The sequence below is a fragment of the Heliangelus exortis genome, chromosome 4 (assembly GCF_036169615.1).
Source record: "Heliangelus exortis chromosome 4, bHelExo1.hap1, whole genome shotgun sequence".
NCBI classification, from domain to species: Eukaryota; Metazoa; Chordata; class Aves; order Apodiformes; family Trochilidae; genus Heliangelus; species Heliangelus exortis.
The window spans coordinates 389,060-402,936 of record NC_092425.1 but is presented as its reverse complement, the minus strand read 5'-3'; the positions used below and the strand labels follow the sequence as shown (position 1 = coordinate 402,936).

General features: G+C 43.2%; 1 protein-coding gene and 1 long non-coding RNA gene across 4 annotated transcripts in view; both read left to right on the top strand.

Annotated features, from left to right (window-relative positions):
* The window catches only part of LOC139795639 (uncharacterized), a 504,885-nt gene that overhangs the window by 299,515 nt on the left and 191,493 nt on the right, over positions 1-13,877 (top strand). The window lies entirely within an intron of this gene.
* The window catches only part of LOC139795637 (uncharacterized), a 207,096-nt gene that overhangs the window by 160,901 nt on the left and 32,318 nt on the right, over positions 1-13,877 (top strand). For all 3 annotated transcript variants that reach the window (XM_071742558.1, XM_071742557.1, XM_071742559.1), the window contains 3 exons: positions 2,556-2,632; positions 4,008-4,060; positions 12,790-12,982. The gene's annotated coding sequence lies outside the window, so the exon portion shown is untranslated. The remainder of the gene's footprint in view (positions 1-2,555; positions 2,633-4,007; positions 4,061-12,789; positions 12,983-13,877) is intronic.

The window sequence follows — 13,877 nt, the reverse complement described above, 5'->3', positions numbered from 1 at the left end:
GGTTTTTTTTCAGACTACTTGATCACCCGAGCAGCACATTATTTGGGAATTGTTTTCAAAATCTGTTGACAAAATAAGCTGATGTCTCTTGGTGTCCACAGATGCTGTGCTGGGAAAGGAAAGGGACCTGACTCTTACCCAGTGATGGTTTGTTGCAAGCTTAGACACAAGGATATCTGTTTTTTCCCAGCCCTCTTTCGTTTATTCTTCTAAGGAGAGAGCAATCCTGTTTGGGAGGTACAAAAGGAATACATTAGGGCAGAGTCAGTATAATTTTTTGTTCAAGGAAGCCTTACTGTATAAGAGCCATCTTCCCAGGGGTGGATGGGAAGAAGCTTTTTGCCCAAATGCTGCTTAGCAGCGTGGGACATGTGAGCTTAAAACCTGTGACTACCTGGCAACATGGTGGTTCAGTTCTGTCTCCTGGTGTCAGTCAAGACTATAAAAAATACAGTCTGGATCCAGAGATGAAGAGGCATTTGTTGCCCCATCTGGTCAGACGTTTGTGTGCCTCATGCCTGTCCACCTTTCATGATGATGATACCCACTGCCTGGATCCAACATGAATGTCTCATGGCTGCTCCTGTGGATTGTGTGAACATAGCTGTCCAGATGGAGAAGGAAATACCCTGCTGAGGGAAAGACTTCTTAATTCATGCTTTCCTAGACTTCAGGGAAGCCACACAGTGGAGCCTGATGGGCAGTAGGATACATGAGCTCTGTGAGCTCACAAGCCTACCTGTTGGGTGTGTTTGGCTTTCAGACTGCCAACAAACCCCTCCAGTCAATTAGGCACGCAGCTCTACTTGCAGTGCATATTTTCCTGCTGTTCACAGGGAGAAGCCATTTTATGTTATCTCTAATTATTTTGGCATTCAGCTTTTCTCACTGGCTAGAGCAGGTACTGGTTTTTGTCAGTGAATTATATCCCAGGTAGCTCCTGGGCATTTTTAAATCTGCTGTAACCCACACTGCATATCTGCACTGGTATCTGTATTGCTGCCTAGCTGACCTCATGGGGAAGAAGAGAGGGTGGTAACTGTTTCCCCCATAAAGCCTTTGACACTTCTCCTTAGGCTAAGTAGAAATTCACTTCTTCCTCTGGCCAGATCTCCACCTCTGTCTTTCAGATCTTCAGAAAGCAGGAAAATGTGCATGTATGAATACATATAAAAACAATTTACTAAAATCAGTGTAATCAAATAATCACATGTAATGCAATCTGTTGTGTACATGGCCTCACTTGGCACCTGTATGTGGTTTCCTTTTTTGGTTGCACTCAAAGGTTTTTTTTTTCTTCCCTTTGAAGAAATTTTCTGTTGTCAAAGATCCTGGCTGTTAGGTCCCATCAGGAAGAGCTAATCTGCATCGGGAATTTTCTAAATTATTCCAGAGAGACAAAACAGGGGGGAAAAAAAGAAAAAAAAGCATATGCTAGTCTGACTGTACTGGAAGAAAATGCCATTGAGGAATTTCATGTATGAGCCAGGATGCATCAGCTGTTTTCTGTCCACTAATGGCCCATGTTTTAATCATAGCTTTAATTCAGAGATGAAAATCCTTTTCTGCCACAGCCCAAAGGGATCTGAGGCAGCTGGAAACTGCAGTTGGAAAGCTGGACCTATGTAGGGAGTCCGTGCCTCTTGCATGTGTTACCACAACCCTGTTTTCTCCTGTGCATTTTCTTTGCTAGTCCACCATAATTTTTTTGGACTTACTGATTCTCACCGGGATGAAGTAGGTGCAACATTATTTTTCTTTTGGAACCCACTAACTGCAGTGTTCACAAAGATTGTGCCTTAGGCCAAGGAGGTTCTTGCTCCTTCCAGAGTGAGAGGTACTCAGACTGGGGCACTGGGTGTCCCTTCCAGCTCTTGAAACTGGGTGAGCAGCTCAAACCCTCTTAGGAGGAGCCTTTTAGACAGACACAGTGCAACTATGCAAGTGTGAGCCCTTAGAAAACCAGGGCCAGAGACATCCTGTTCCAGCTCAAGGATACGAGCATAATAGGGTGTTCTCACCCCAGCAGAGTGTTTCAGTGTGATCTGTGAGAAGAAAATTGGAAATGATGCCTCTATTTCTGCCCTGTCCCCAGTAGCTGTCCTAGGAGCAGCTTGGCACCTGAGATAATTTGGTAATTTGATTCTTATGACTTTAGCTCCCCTTAATGACCTTTAAAATTGATTTGCTTCATTTGCTTGGGTTTTAAGAGATTATGCTAAAGTAATGCTTTTCTGCATTTAATGTTTTGTTGTATTTTAATTTACTGTGTAATGACGCTCTATATTAAATAATAGTAACAACATATGAAATTATTAATCAAAAGATGACAGATAATGTATGTTAAGCTCTCTTTATATTTTAAATCGTTTATCTCCTAGGTAACATAAGAAAAATGTTAAATCATACTGAAACACATTCCTTAGCTGATGTAAATCAGCTAATGTACAGCAGCTGAGTTTCTCGCCCATTATGTTTTTCCATGAAAGATGTCTTTGCCTTTGGAGTATTAATTAACTATGATTCTTTTACTTTTTTGTTTTCTGCCTCTGCAGGTGCTGCTAATTCTCCCAATTTTCTCCAGAAACTGGAAAAATGATCTATATTAGGAAACATGGTCTTCATTTCTTCAGTAAGCTGCATTTTCTTTTTTGGCATCCCTATTTAAATCCTAATGCACATACACATATGAATTATGTGGGTTTAACTGCTGACAGTTTTAAATCCTACCATGCATCAGCTGCATGGACAGCTTAACCCCTTCTTGCTTTAGCAGATCAAAGGTTTTTTGCAAAAGAATACCATGGCATGCACTTTGTCAGACACTGCAGAGAGGTTTCTGTCAGCACAATGTCCCCATCTTCATGCTCTATCTCCCAAAATCAGGTAATTCATCTCACAGATGATGCACCAGGCCTGACTGCTGGAGGGGGATGAAGGAAAACTCAGAGCCCTTTACCCCATTGCCTGCTGGCAGTGGCAGGGGCATCAGAAGCTTCCACCCACATGGATAAGGTTGGATAAGGCTTCTTTCCACCTCCCTTATGCTCCCTTCAGCAAAACTCAATGTGAAGAGCACAGTATTTGGGCTCTAGCATCACTTTTCATGCCCCACTGCTGTATGGGGGGGATGTTTTGGGCAAGAGTGAGCTGTGTGCCAGGGCAAGGAGCCTCCCATGCTGCTGCAGAGGGATTCATCACTGGTGACCTGATCCAGCAGGCAGGACTGTGGAGCCACAGCTGTGGGGGAGACCCTCTCCCTGTAATCCTGCAGGTTCAGTTTGCCACCCCTCAGTCTTTCCCTTTGGAGTTGCAGGGTGAGCAGCCTGGACAGAAGAGGATTAATCCTCTTTTCTCCACCAGATTTTAGTTGGAAGAGATTCTCTGACTTAATTTCTTTTTTTGTCTCATCTCCAATCTAGTGGATCAAAAGAAATGCAAATTGAAAGAGAATATTTTGGATGTGCCTGGTTTTTAAGTTGAACATGAATAATCTTTCATGCCACTGACTTAATGTCTGTACCATTTTTCTAAAAAATTCTTGAAATTACAAGTATTTCCTTGTGTGACAAAAAGCATTTTCTTTTTATCGAGAGGAAACCTGTATGATGCTGTCACAGTTTCAAATGTAGTTTGAAACACTAAGGCACTAAGTGCCTTGTGTTATCAAACCTGACATTATCCTTTACATTAAAATACCATACATTTTATTTTATAATGAGAGGGCAAAGGCTGAGTTACTACAAAGTACCAAAATAATGTAAGGGCTGCCATTATATCTCAGGGGTTATTCACAAAGACTTTCACTTGACTGATTGTCAGATTATTGACTAATACAATTTAATTAAAAAAATATCTCTTTTCCTTTTTCTTTCCTTTTCCTTTATTTCCTTGTTATTTTGACTTACAGCACTAGGAAAGTATTTTTCATGTGGTTAACTTGAGTTTGCTTTCTCACATCTCTTTATTTGGAAGAAATGAATTCAGTGGTCCTGTTTTATTTTCAGTGCTTGTGAAAATGAAGGATAGTTGTGCCTGCACTACAAGAAGGGTGATTTAGGTAAGTGTCTTTGAGGCAGCTTGAGTGAATTTACCTTAGACTTGCTCTGAAATTCTCTGTTGCTTTGCTGCAAAACCTTTCTAGGAAAAAAGATTTAGTCCTGCTGAGTTGTATCAAAGTATAGGGTGTTTTTCTGGTGTGCTACGATGTGTCTGAAGAAAAGAGCTACATTGATGGAACCCTATTAGTGGGGGAGGAGGAAAGATTTAATCTCAGCCATTCAAACCATAGTGTCCTGAGCACTTACTCCAGATCTGCTCCATGGAATGTCTGGGAAGACAAAATCTAAGGCCAAAATAAAGGGAGAAGGAACAAGGGCAAATGCAATTTTTCCATTACCACAGCACTTACTGGTACATTGGGAAGAATAACTTGTGCCTGCTCTCTGAACAGAGCCATTCCTTTGCTCATGCAGAGACATCTCACAGGCCAGCTGTGCTGTCTGAGTTGCTCCTTGTCAACTCTTACAAGTCTAGGGGAAAGCAACAAAATCATGAGAATGATAAATACTTCTTCTTTACACACTGACATGGTGCCAGCCCAGTCTGTGGTCCAAAAGCATCATTGTGGTCTGGCTCTGAGTAAACAGAGCTGTTAGCAGTCACAGGAGGCCTACAGGTTTGAGCTGACCAGTTGTTACAGAAAGACAACAGATTCCTCCTATGGTTTTGTTTTGTTTTGTTTTCCTGGGTTCCTTTTATTACTGATTCTTTCACATGCTGTAGAAGACCAAAAATCACACAAAGGGGGAAGAGAAGGGATATTAAAACAAAGATGTCTCATTCCCAGCTCAATAACAAATGCAGCAAGCAATTTTGTAGGCACACAGGGTACTGCCCCTGGGCTGGCACAGTGCCTGTCTGTGCCATCTGCTGAATTCCAAACCTTCTTCTGCTTTCCATCCTGCAGAACCTCCTGTAACCACGTGCTGCTTTTCTGCTGAAATCCCTGCAGCACACAGCCACCCCGGGTTAGGTTAATAGTATTTGCTGTAAAAGGGAGGAGTGGGGGTGCATTGTATCTTTGTATTTCTGCAGTTACAGTATTTGTGAGTGTAATAGGACATTTCTCTAGTTCTTTACAACAGGCAAGGCCTCTGCCTCCTATATTGCCACCTCACTGGAAATGTGGATGTTTGGCTATTTCAGTTTGCTGAATGCATTTAGATTGAGAAGATTGAAACAGCCACATTGTAATCATCAGTGTGATTAGTTCTCTGTGCAAAGCTCCTACTTCTTTTGGAAACTGCAACTCCAAATATGCAGGGTGAGTACATAGAAATGAGGCTTTGTGTTCTTTTTGACAAAAAAGGCCTGCAGCTCATATGGCTAAAGTGAAGCTAACCACTTCATCTCTTAAAGTCTACCAACTTGATGCAGTTAGGTGGGAAAAACAGCCTACTACCCTACCCTACCCCACTGGGTAGCCTTGCATTAAGACATTTGATAGCATTTGACTAAAGCACACGTTCTTGGTAAGAGCACACCTTCCAGAAACATGGAGATGTAATTTTTAAATTGTTGAGATGAGTTGTTTTGACCTGTTTACTTTTGCTAAAATAATGGCTATAATAACATAATTGCTTTTATATTTAAAAAAACATCATTTCTGTTTAAGGCAGATTGCTCAAGACTGTTAACAAAAATGCAGCTTTTTAAGGGGGTGTGGGACTTACACTTTTGCAGAAGGACAGCATGGTGAAAGCAGGTACTGCAGAGAGGCAGAGCACGCAGTCTGGGCTAACAGGGAATGGGCCATTTTTTTTCTTTTCCAAACACAATTTCATTTCACCTTGACTTAAGTCATTCTGCTCAGTCACCACGAAGTGTTTCTGGCTCTTTGTTTGAGGGCTTCTTGCTGTAGGTTTTGTCCTTCTCAAGAGCCACCTCCTCCAAATGTTTTGTTTTGCACCCTTTGACAGGCAGCGCTCCAGAGCCTCTGATTTATTCTGCATATTTTCCAGGCTGAAGTTCTCATGAGACAGACAACATTTGCAGCTTCCATCCACGGCAGTCTGGGCTTTGGGACTGAGAAGTAGCTGCAGGCTGCTGCTCTCCAAAGGAGGAGCACAGGACTTGGCATCTGTCTTTGCACCAAGAGTTCATTTACCTCTTTCTGGTAGGGACGTGCAATGTGGACACAGCTGTAGTTTTTGTGTCGATCTCCTTTAAGTGAGAACTAGATGCTCACCTAGAGATGGGTCTTCTCCAGAGGCTCTCTTGGACTCTGTGCTGGGTGAGTACCTCCAGGAACAGTCTGAGTACGTGCTGGAAATACTGATGCAGTAAAAGCTGCTGGAGGTTTCTGCCTGTTGTGCTGGAGGCATCCCTGAGAGGTAGATGGTGATGTGGAGAGGCAGCAGCCAGAGCAAGGCTGTATGGGGGCACTTGGGCTGGCCTGTTCTGTTGGAGGGGAATCATAGCCTAAGAGCTGTGCACAGAGTAACAGCTGAGAGGACTGCAGGGCTCCTTTTCCTCAATGTTAGAAATCCCTTTCAACAGACACAGGGAAGCTGGAATTGCTGTATGCCCCCTGAATCGATAGAGCACTGTTTATGACATTTAAACAACAGTTTGCATTTTCTGGAGAAAAAAGGTCTCTAAAATTTCTGTGGAGAAAACAGAGCAAACCTTCAGAAAACTGCATATGGAAAGCTTGTATTTATGTGAGATGGAAGCATGGTGTGAATTATTGCAGAAAACCTATGTTTTCTTGACAATTATAACAATATTAGGTAGCAGTAAAGGTTTCCAAGGCAACCTGGCCACGAGTGCATTCATGTGGAGTGTGTGTGACTACCTGCTTTGTCAAGCCAATTGATGGGTGTCAGGAGGTGGTGTGGTGGTGTTGTACATATAAATTCATCAATCTACACTAGGAACTGTATTTAAAAACAGATTTATTTATTTATTTATTTATTTATGATGTCTGATTGCGTCAAGCATCTTGCTGCTTTTCTTTTCCTTTAGAAGAGAAAGACAAATCCATGGAAGCCAGGCTGCAGGAGTCTGGCTGGTGAAATGTCCCATGGTTATAGGAGACATTCTGGACAACTTAGTGCAGAGTCTGCTGAGAAGTCCTGTGGAAGTATAAACAAGTAAGTACAGCATTTTCCTTGAATCAGGTTTCTTCTTTCATGACTGAGCTGAGAGCACCCCCATTTCCTGAGGTGCTGAGCCAGAGGAATCCTTCTGACACCCCAGTTTTCTTGCCCAGAGTGGCAGGGCACTATTGTCCTGCTTTTGCCAGTCCCCCTCAGCCCTCTCTGCCACATCTGTGTTTGGTGTAAGGGTGCTTTCCTGGTCGCTCTGTCTGTCCTGCAGAAAGTGCCAGAGACAGAGTGCTCTGCCATATGGGACATATTCAGGACATCACTCTTGGTCCCTCTGAAGAGTTGTTGCATTTCAGTGTTGTGCAAGGTCCCCTGCTGTCCTGCTTCAGCTGATTCACTCCCTGGTCTGACCTTTTATAAAGAGGTTCCAAGAGATGCAGTTGTTTTAGTGAAAAACATCAGAATATTGGTACGGGTGTCAGGAAGAAAAAAAACCAACAAACCTCCTAGAAACTAAAAGGAAACAAGAAAAGAGTGTGGGTCACATTGATCATCCCTGACTGCTTTCCAGATTGTGGAGGCAGATGAGACACAGCCATGATGCAGAGCAACCTGTCCCTCACTTCACCTGGTTGGTAGGTGCTGACATCACAGGGGAAGCTGCTGTAGGCTGAGATTTCACTGAGCTTTTCCAACATTTCTCAATAACAATCCCCTTTCCGAATTAGTTTTGCTTCAGCAAAAGGTAGGGAGGATTCTAAGTTATCTTTCCCAATGCTACTATAGTATTGAGCTCACTGAAACTTAGTTTCACTGTGATTTTCCCCTGCCTTGGCTGTCCTGAAATTTGGGGCATAAGCCCGTTTTCTGCTTGTGGACAAGTCAAGAAGAGACTTGGCCTGGATGTCAGAGTTTGTACTCAACTTAGCATCACTTAAAACTGAGTCACCCAGCTCTGCTGTCTGAGCATCCAGGCTGCTGGGATGTGCCTCTGCACAGCAGTTGTGTTGGGGGCAACACTTCTGGGTTTCAAAAGGTGAAGTTTTCTGCCAGATCACAGTGTGAGTGAACTCCTCAGTCTGCTTTGGGCTTCTGAGATGGTTTTCAGTGCTAGAAATATGAGCAAAGACATAGCTGGGATATTGATGGCAGGCCTCTAGAGGTGGCAGTAGCTTTTAAGCCTAAGTATGCTATTGAATATTTGGGCCTGAGTTATTCAGGCATTCCTGACACATAAGCCTTATGTTTAAGGCTCTTGACCACCTTAAGGCTCTGCTTCATTTGACATTTTGGGTTCCAGAAAAAAGTGTATCCAACTCTCATCTCTGGAGGCAAAATCAAACACTGTATTGAACTGTCTGTCCTTTGTACATTATGGCAGACTTGACAGAACTATAGAAATCCTATTTGAAAAATTACAGCTGTTGATTTTCTGCTTGCTGGGAATTATTTGTATTTTTCTATCCTGCAAAAACATCCGTTAAATCAGCAAAATGCTCTGGCATTAGAGCCATTTGGAATGTAAAAAATAGTGCTGCTTCTTGTTGAGCTGAAAATGCTCGGTTGCAAAGTTAAGGGGAAATCTAAAAGGACAAGTAATGATCTTAATTTGAAAGACATTTAACAAGTAAACATGCTGCAGTTGTAGCTACAAATCAAATAATTGGTGAACGTTTAAAAACCTTGTAGTATAAAATTAAAAACAAGAAAATAAAATTTAAGTGTGAATAAATAACACAGAAATTCTAAGAAAATTCAGATGGATAATTTATTTTTTTTTCCCCAAAAATGTTCCTTTATCTCTGTAACTTCAAATATTGAACAGTGGTCTCTAGTCATCCAAGCTGTAATATTCAAGTGAGGAGGTACTTTGATGTGAAATGGTTTACAGTCAGTTTTTCTGTTGCTGTGTGAGAAACATACTCATGGAACATAAAAAGGTCAACCACTACAATGAAATAACTTCTAAAAGTAATACAGTTTTACAGTCATATGTAAATAAATGTGTTCTGATATGTCAAAGAATATGAAATAATATCACTCAGCCTTGCACCACAACTTTTTCAAGGCGGATACGTTCGTTTTTAACTGGGATATGTGTTATTTCATTACATTATTTCTGCTGAGGCCTCTCCCACTGAGGCGTTCGCTCCCTGCTGCTCCCCACGGGCGGTCTCAGGGGTCAGGTGACCCCCATGGACCAATCACAGCGCTCCTGCCCGTGGCGCTCAGTTCAAAACGGCCGCCGAGAGAGGCCTCAGGGGCTGCTCCGGCTGAGGCTCCGCTGCCGCTGCTCCTGGGTTCCTCCCCGCAGAAGAACATCACTGCCCAGGACAGGGCGCCTGCTGCCTGCCCAGGTAGGAGCCGCTTGGCTGCTCCGAGCCTGGTCTGAGCTGGCCCTGAGAGCCTGGCCTTGGGCTGCCCAGCACAGGGGGGATGGGGCTGTCCCTGTCCTGTCCTGCTGGGGAAGGCCCTGCCCTCTGAGGCGGCCGAGCTGCATCTTCACAGCCTTGGGGATGCTTTTGCCTTTGGCTGCTGCTCCCAGGTTCTTCCTTCCCACCTGAAAGTCTCTCTCCCTTCTTCCCTTCTCCATCCTGCCCTAGGAGGGCAGTGGGAATCCCACAGAGCAGCTGCCACTCACCAGCCACTCTAAAACGTGACAAGCCTGATTCCCAAACTTGTCTCTTTCTTGAGGATGGATGCTCTCTCAGATGCCCTCACTGGACTAGGCCATGCCCCTTTCCAGCTGGCATTCCTATTAACATTATCTCCACAGAGCTCAAATTAAGGCTCATCTCTTCCCCTTCCTCTTGCTGCTCTGCTAGGCCATGCTTCTCCATGGATCCATGCTGACTCAGGCTGCTTAGGTTGAGATTTTTCAGGGAAATGTTCCTCAAATGATGATCATGTCTGGTTCTGAGATGAGGAGGCTTCCACAGTGTAGGGATCGTTTACTGTCAGCAGCCATCTGCTCCCTGGAGAAAGGATTCTAAGAAAACACTTGGATTTTGTTTGTGGTGGGGCTGCTTTGCTTTTGAAGTTAAGCACATTCATGAGAGCTTTGTCCAGTTTAGGCCAAAGTGATGAAGCTGAGAGAAGCTTTCGTAGCAAACATTGTTAAAGATTGTAAAGATCTGTTGACACCAGAGTGTTTTGTGGACACATCCTTTTATTTGTTTTGATTCATTGAAATATCTGAAATTTTGTCTGTGGCACTGAAATTATCTGAGCCACTTAATTTCAACTTTTTCTTAGCTGAAATATCTGAACTTCCAGTTCAAAATAGAGTAATTTTTATTATTGTTATTCAGTTGAGACACTTAAATGCAAAGCATCTTGTTTTCAATTTTACTATTAGGAAATGTTTTATTTAGTTTGGAGGAGAGAACAAATTGGATTACTTAATCTAAAAGAGAGAACATGATAGAGGACATCTCTCCAAATAAATAAAAGGTTGCTGCAGTGAGGAAGGCAATAAATCTGCTCTCCATGTTCATAGCAGAAACAGGAAAAAGTAATGGGACTCCAATTGCAAAGAAAAAAAAAATCAAGCTAAGCCTTAGGAGAACTTTGTCCTGGTGAGGCTGTAGCTCCTGGAGAAGACTGCTTGGTATCTCAGACCTCATCCTGAGGATCATCAGGATACAGAAAGGACTTGTTTTACCTGAGGGCTGGATGATCTCGGAGGGGTGGGAGGTTGTCTCTAAACCTTGGGTTTGCTGTTGTTTTGAGGGCTGCTTTCTTCAGGATAAAATGTTGTTGATATGGAACCCATCTGGTAAGATACTGTAGGTGTGGCAAGAAGGCTCTCCAGGAGAGCCCCTGCTGCCTTTGGCAGGGGATGTGACTGTCCCCAGCCTGTGCAGGGTCTGCATCTGCACTGGCACAGATGGGGCTGGCAGAGGCAAAATGTTTCTTTTAATCTTTCTAAGAAATTGCAAATTAAGATGTGATTATAGAACTGTTAAAAAGGAATTACCACAGAGGAATTTCCAGATGGTCATGGAGAATAACTATCGAAGAGTGAACAGCAAGGTTGAACTGTTTATTCAAATATGGTTCTCTCTTCTCTCTGCTTCCAGTTGACAAGTACTGTCTTCCACTCCACATAATACCTTTTTTCAGTCCAGTTAACTTTCTGCGTGATAGTTAATTTTCTTGTCCAGGCTGGTAAAATTCTTTTAGACCTAATTTCTCAGGAGAACAGAAAGTATGGGCTCAGTTTGTGTCCTGCTGTGGAAAATAACTTGGGGATTTTGTGGCTGGTGTTAAGCCTGTTTAATAGTGGTTAACAGATGCTGTGGAGCTGTGGTATGGAGCAGCAGGCAGCTCTGCATGATAGGGTATCAGAAGGAATCACTGCTGATAACCTCCCAGGTTAATTACTGTGCCCTCTGCTTTGAATCAACACATTGTGTTTACTTTGAGAACACCCTATGGCTGCTTCTTTACATTGCCTGCATGGGGCTTCCAGTTGTAATTTACCTGTGATGGGGACACTTGCTTCAGAGCCACCTAAGTGAGTTAGATATTTACTTTTATACCCAAAACTGTGAGAAACTTCAACATTATTCTATCATTTGCAGCCAGGACTGGTGAACCAATTCCTGTCTTCCCTTTAAAGTGGCAATGGTCAAAACTTTCCCTGCACGCACTCAGAGAGTAAGGGGCTCTGTGCTAGCAGGGGACCCTCTAGCTTATAGGGATGCATTTTAGTATGCTAATAGCTTATTAATATATTAATGGCATGTTAATACAGTAAATCCAATTACTCAATGCTTTTCTGCCCAGTGCTTCAGGCTGTAACAAAGGTTATGTTGTGGGGAGTTGTGGGCAGTGTTCCTTCCCATCCTTTTCATCTGCCTTGCAGGAGTCCTGCAGACCTGCCCCAAGGCCAGGATGTTGGTTACTTGGGATGTGTTTCTCTCAAATTAGTAACTAGTTTAGTCTAATTTTTACTGTTTCATTGCTGTGTGAGCCCTATTTTGTTACTGCATGTCTCTTGTTTTATGTAATTTTTCCCAAATGTGATTTTTTTTGCATGAACATTTACTTATTTCAATTAATAACTGACATCAGTCAAATCAGTGGGATGATTCTTCTTGTCAGTCCTCTGGCTTGGGTCTTTTGAAACTGTTCAGAAATCAAAAACCTTGAAGAGCATGGGATTTGTTAGTGCTGCAGGCTTGAACTGTATTGAAATGGATTTCAGTTTCACGAAGAGAAATTTCCCAAGGTGTTTTATAGGAACTAAATCCACATTTCTATTGACTTTAGCTCTAAACTAGATTTTGCTATTCTGAAAAAAATTGCCTTTATCATCTAACTAGACCAGGGCTGTACTAGTCCTAACACTCATGCTGCTAACACAGCATCAAGTTCCTATAGGTTAAAATAACACAGGGACCTTACAGCTCTCCCAGTCCCAACCCCCTGCATGCACAGGGACACCTCCCAGCAGCCCAAGTTGCTCCAAGCCCCATCCAACCTTGGACACTGCCAGGGATGGGGCAGCCACAGCTTCCCTGGGAAACCTGGGACAGGGGCTCAGCACCCTCACACTATAGAATTTCTTCCTTGTGTCTAATTAAAATCTCCCTCTTTCAGCTTAAAGCCATTGCACCTCATCCTGTCACTACACACCCTTAGGAAAAGTTTCTCCCCATCTTTCCTGTAGGTGCCCTTCAGGACTGGAAGACTTCTGGAAGTTCTCCCTGAAGCCTTCTCTTCTCCAGGCTGAACAACCCCAACTCTCTCAGCCTGTCCTCATGGGAGATGTACTCCAGTCCTCTGATCATCTTCATGGCCTTCCTAGGGATTATTTGTAACAGCTCCATGGCCTTTGAACTCATCCACCTCTGTGAAAGAAGGCAAGTGCTTGAGACACACACAGATAGAGGAGCAGACAGCCGTGGCAATGAAATGCTCTCCAAAGCCCTTCCCGTGCATGAGTAACCTGCAAAAATCATATATGTCAGCTCATACAACTGAGCAGATAGGGGTTGGTGAAATGCAAGATTTTTCTGATCAATTGCCAAAATTTCCATGGAAATGACAAGGATTCTGTTATCTGTGCTGTTTCAGTTTATTCTTTGTGTCACTGCTATGTACTCTTCTTTTCAAATTACAGTTGTGTGGAAGATTTTACTGGCTACTCATTATTTCTGGAGGAAATAATGAGGAAGTTTCCTTAACAGCAGAAAATGTAACTGGAGGATTTCAGGGGCCCCTAGGCATTTCCCAGGTTCCCATTACTGCAGAGTTCTCACAAGGAATTAACCTCTAATAATGCAAAAGTCACCCTAGCTTTTATTTGTAAGTAATCTTAAGTGTTTTGAGGCAGATATGGCTGGAAAAGTCCTAAAGGGCATTGCACCAGGCACTGTGGGTACAGAAATGCTGTTGTGGCCAGTGTGATCACTGACATGCTCTCCACTTAGCTGAAATGATAAGAATGCTTTTTGCCTACCTCAGTGTCAGAAACTTCTCTACAAGTTTTGGGACACAGCAAGCTACAAGAAGCAAGCAACCATTCCTCAGGTCTCACATAGCTCACATCTGCTCTAGTCCCATTTTAGGCTGCACCAGCCAAAGCCTGAGGCTACATTGCTGATCTGTCTCAATGCTGACACTTAGCCCTGTGCAGATGCATCCACATCAGCTACCTGAGGCTCTCTGGGGTACTGCAGGTTTCCTTTGTGGGGCTGCTTTAGCTGCTGGTGTACTGTAGGACTTAGCTGTCCACATTCCAGTTTAGAACAGTTT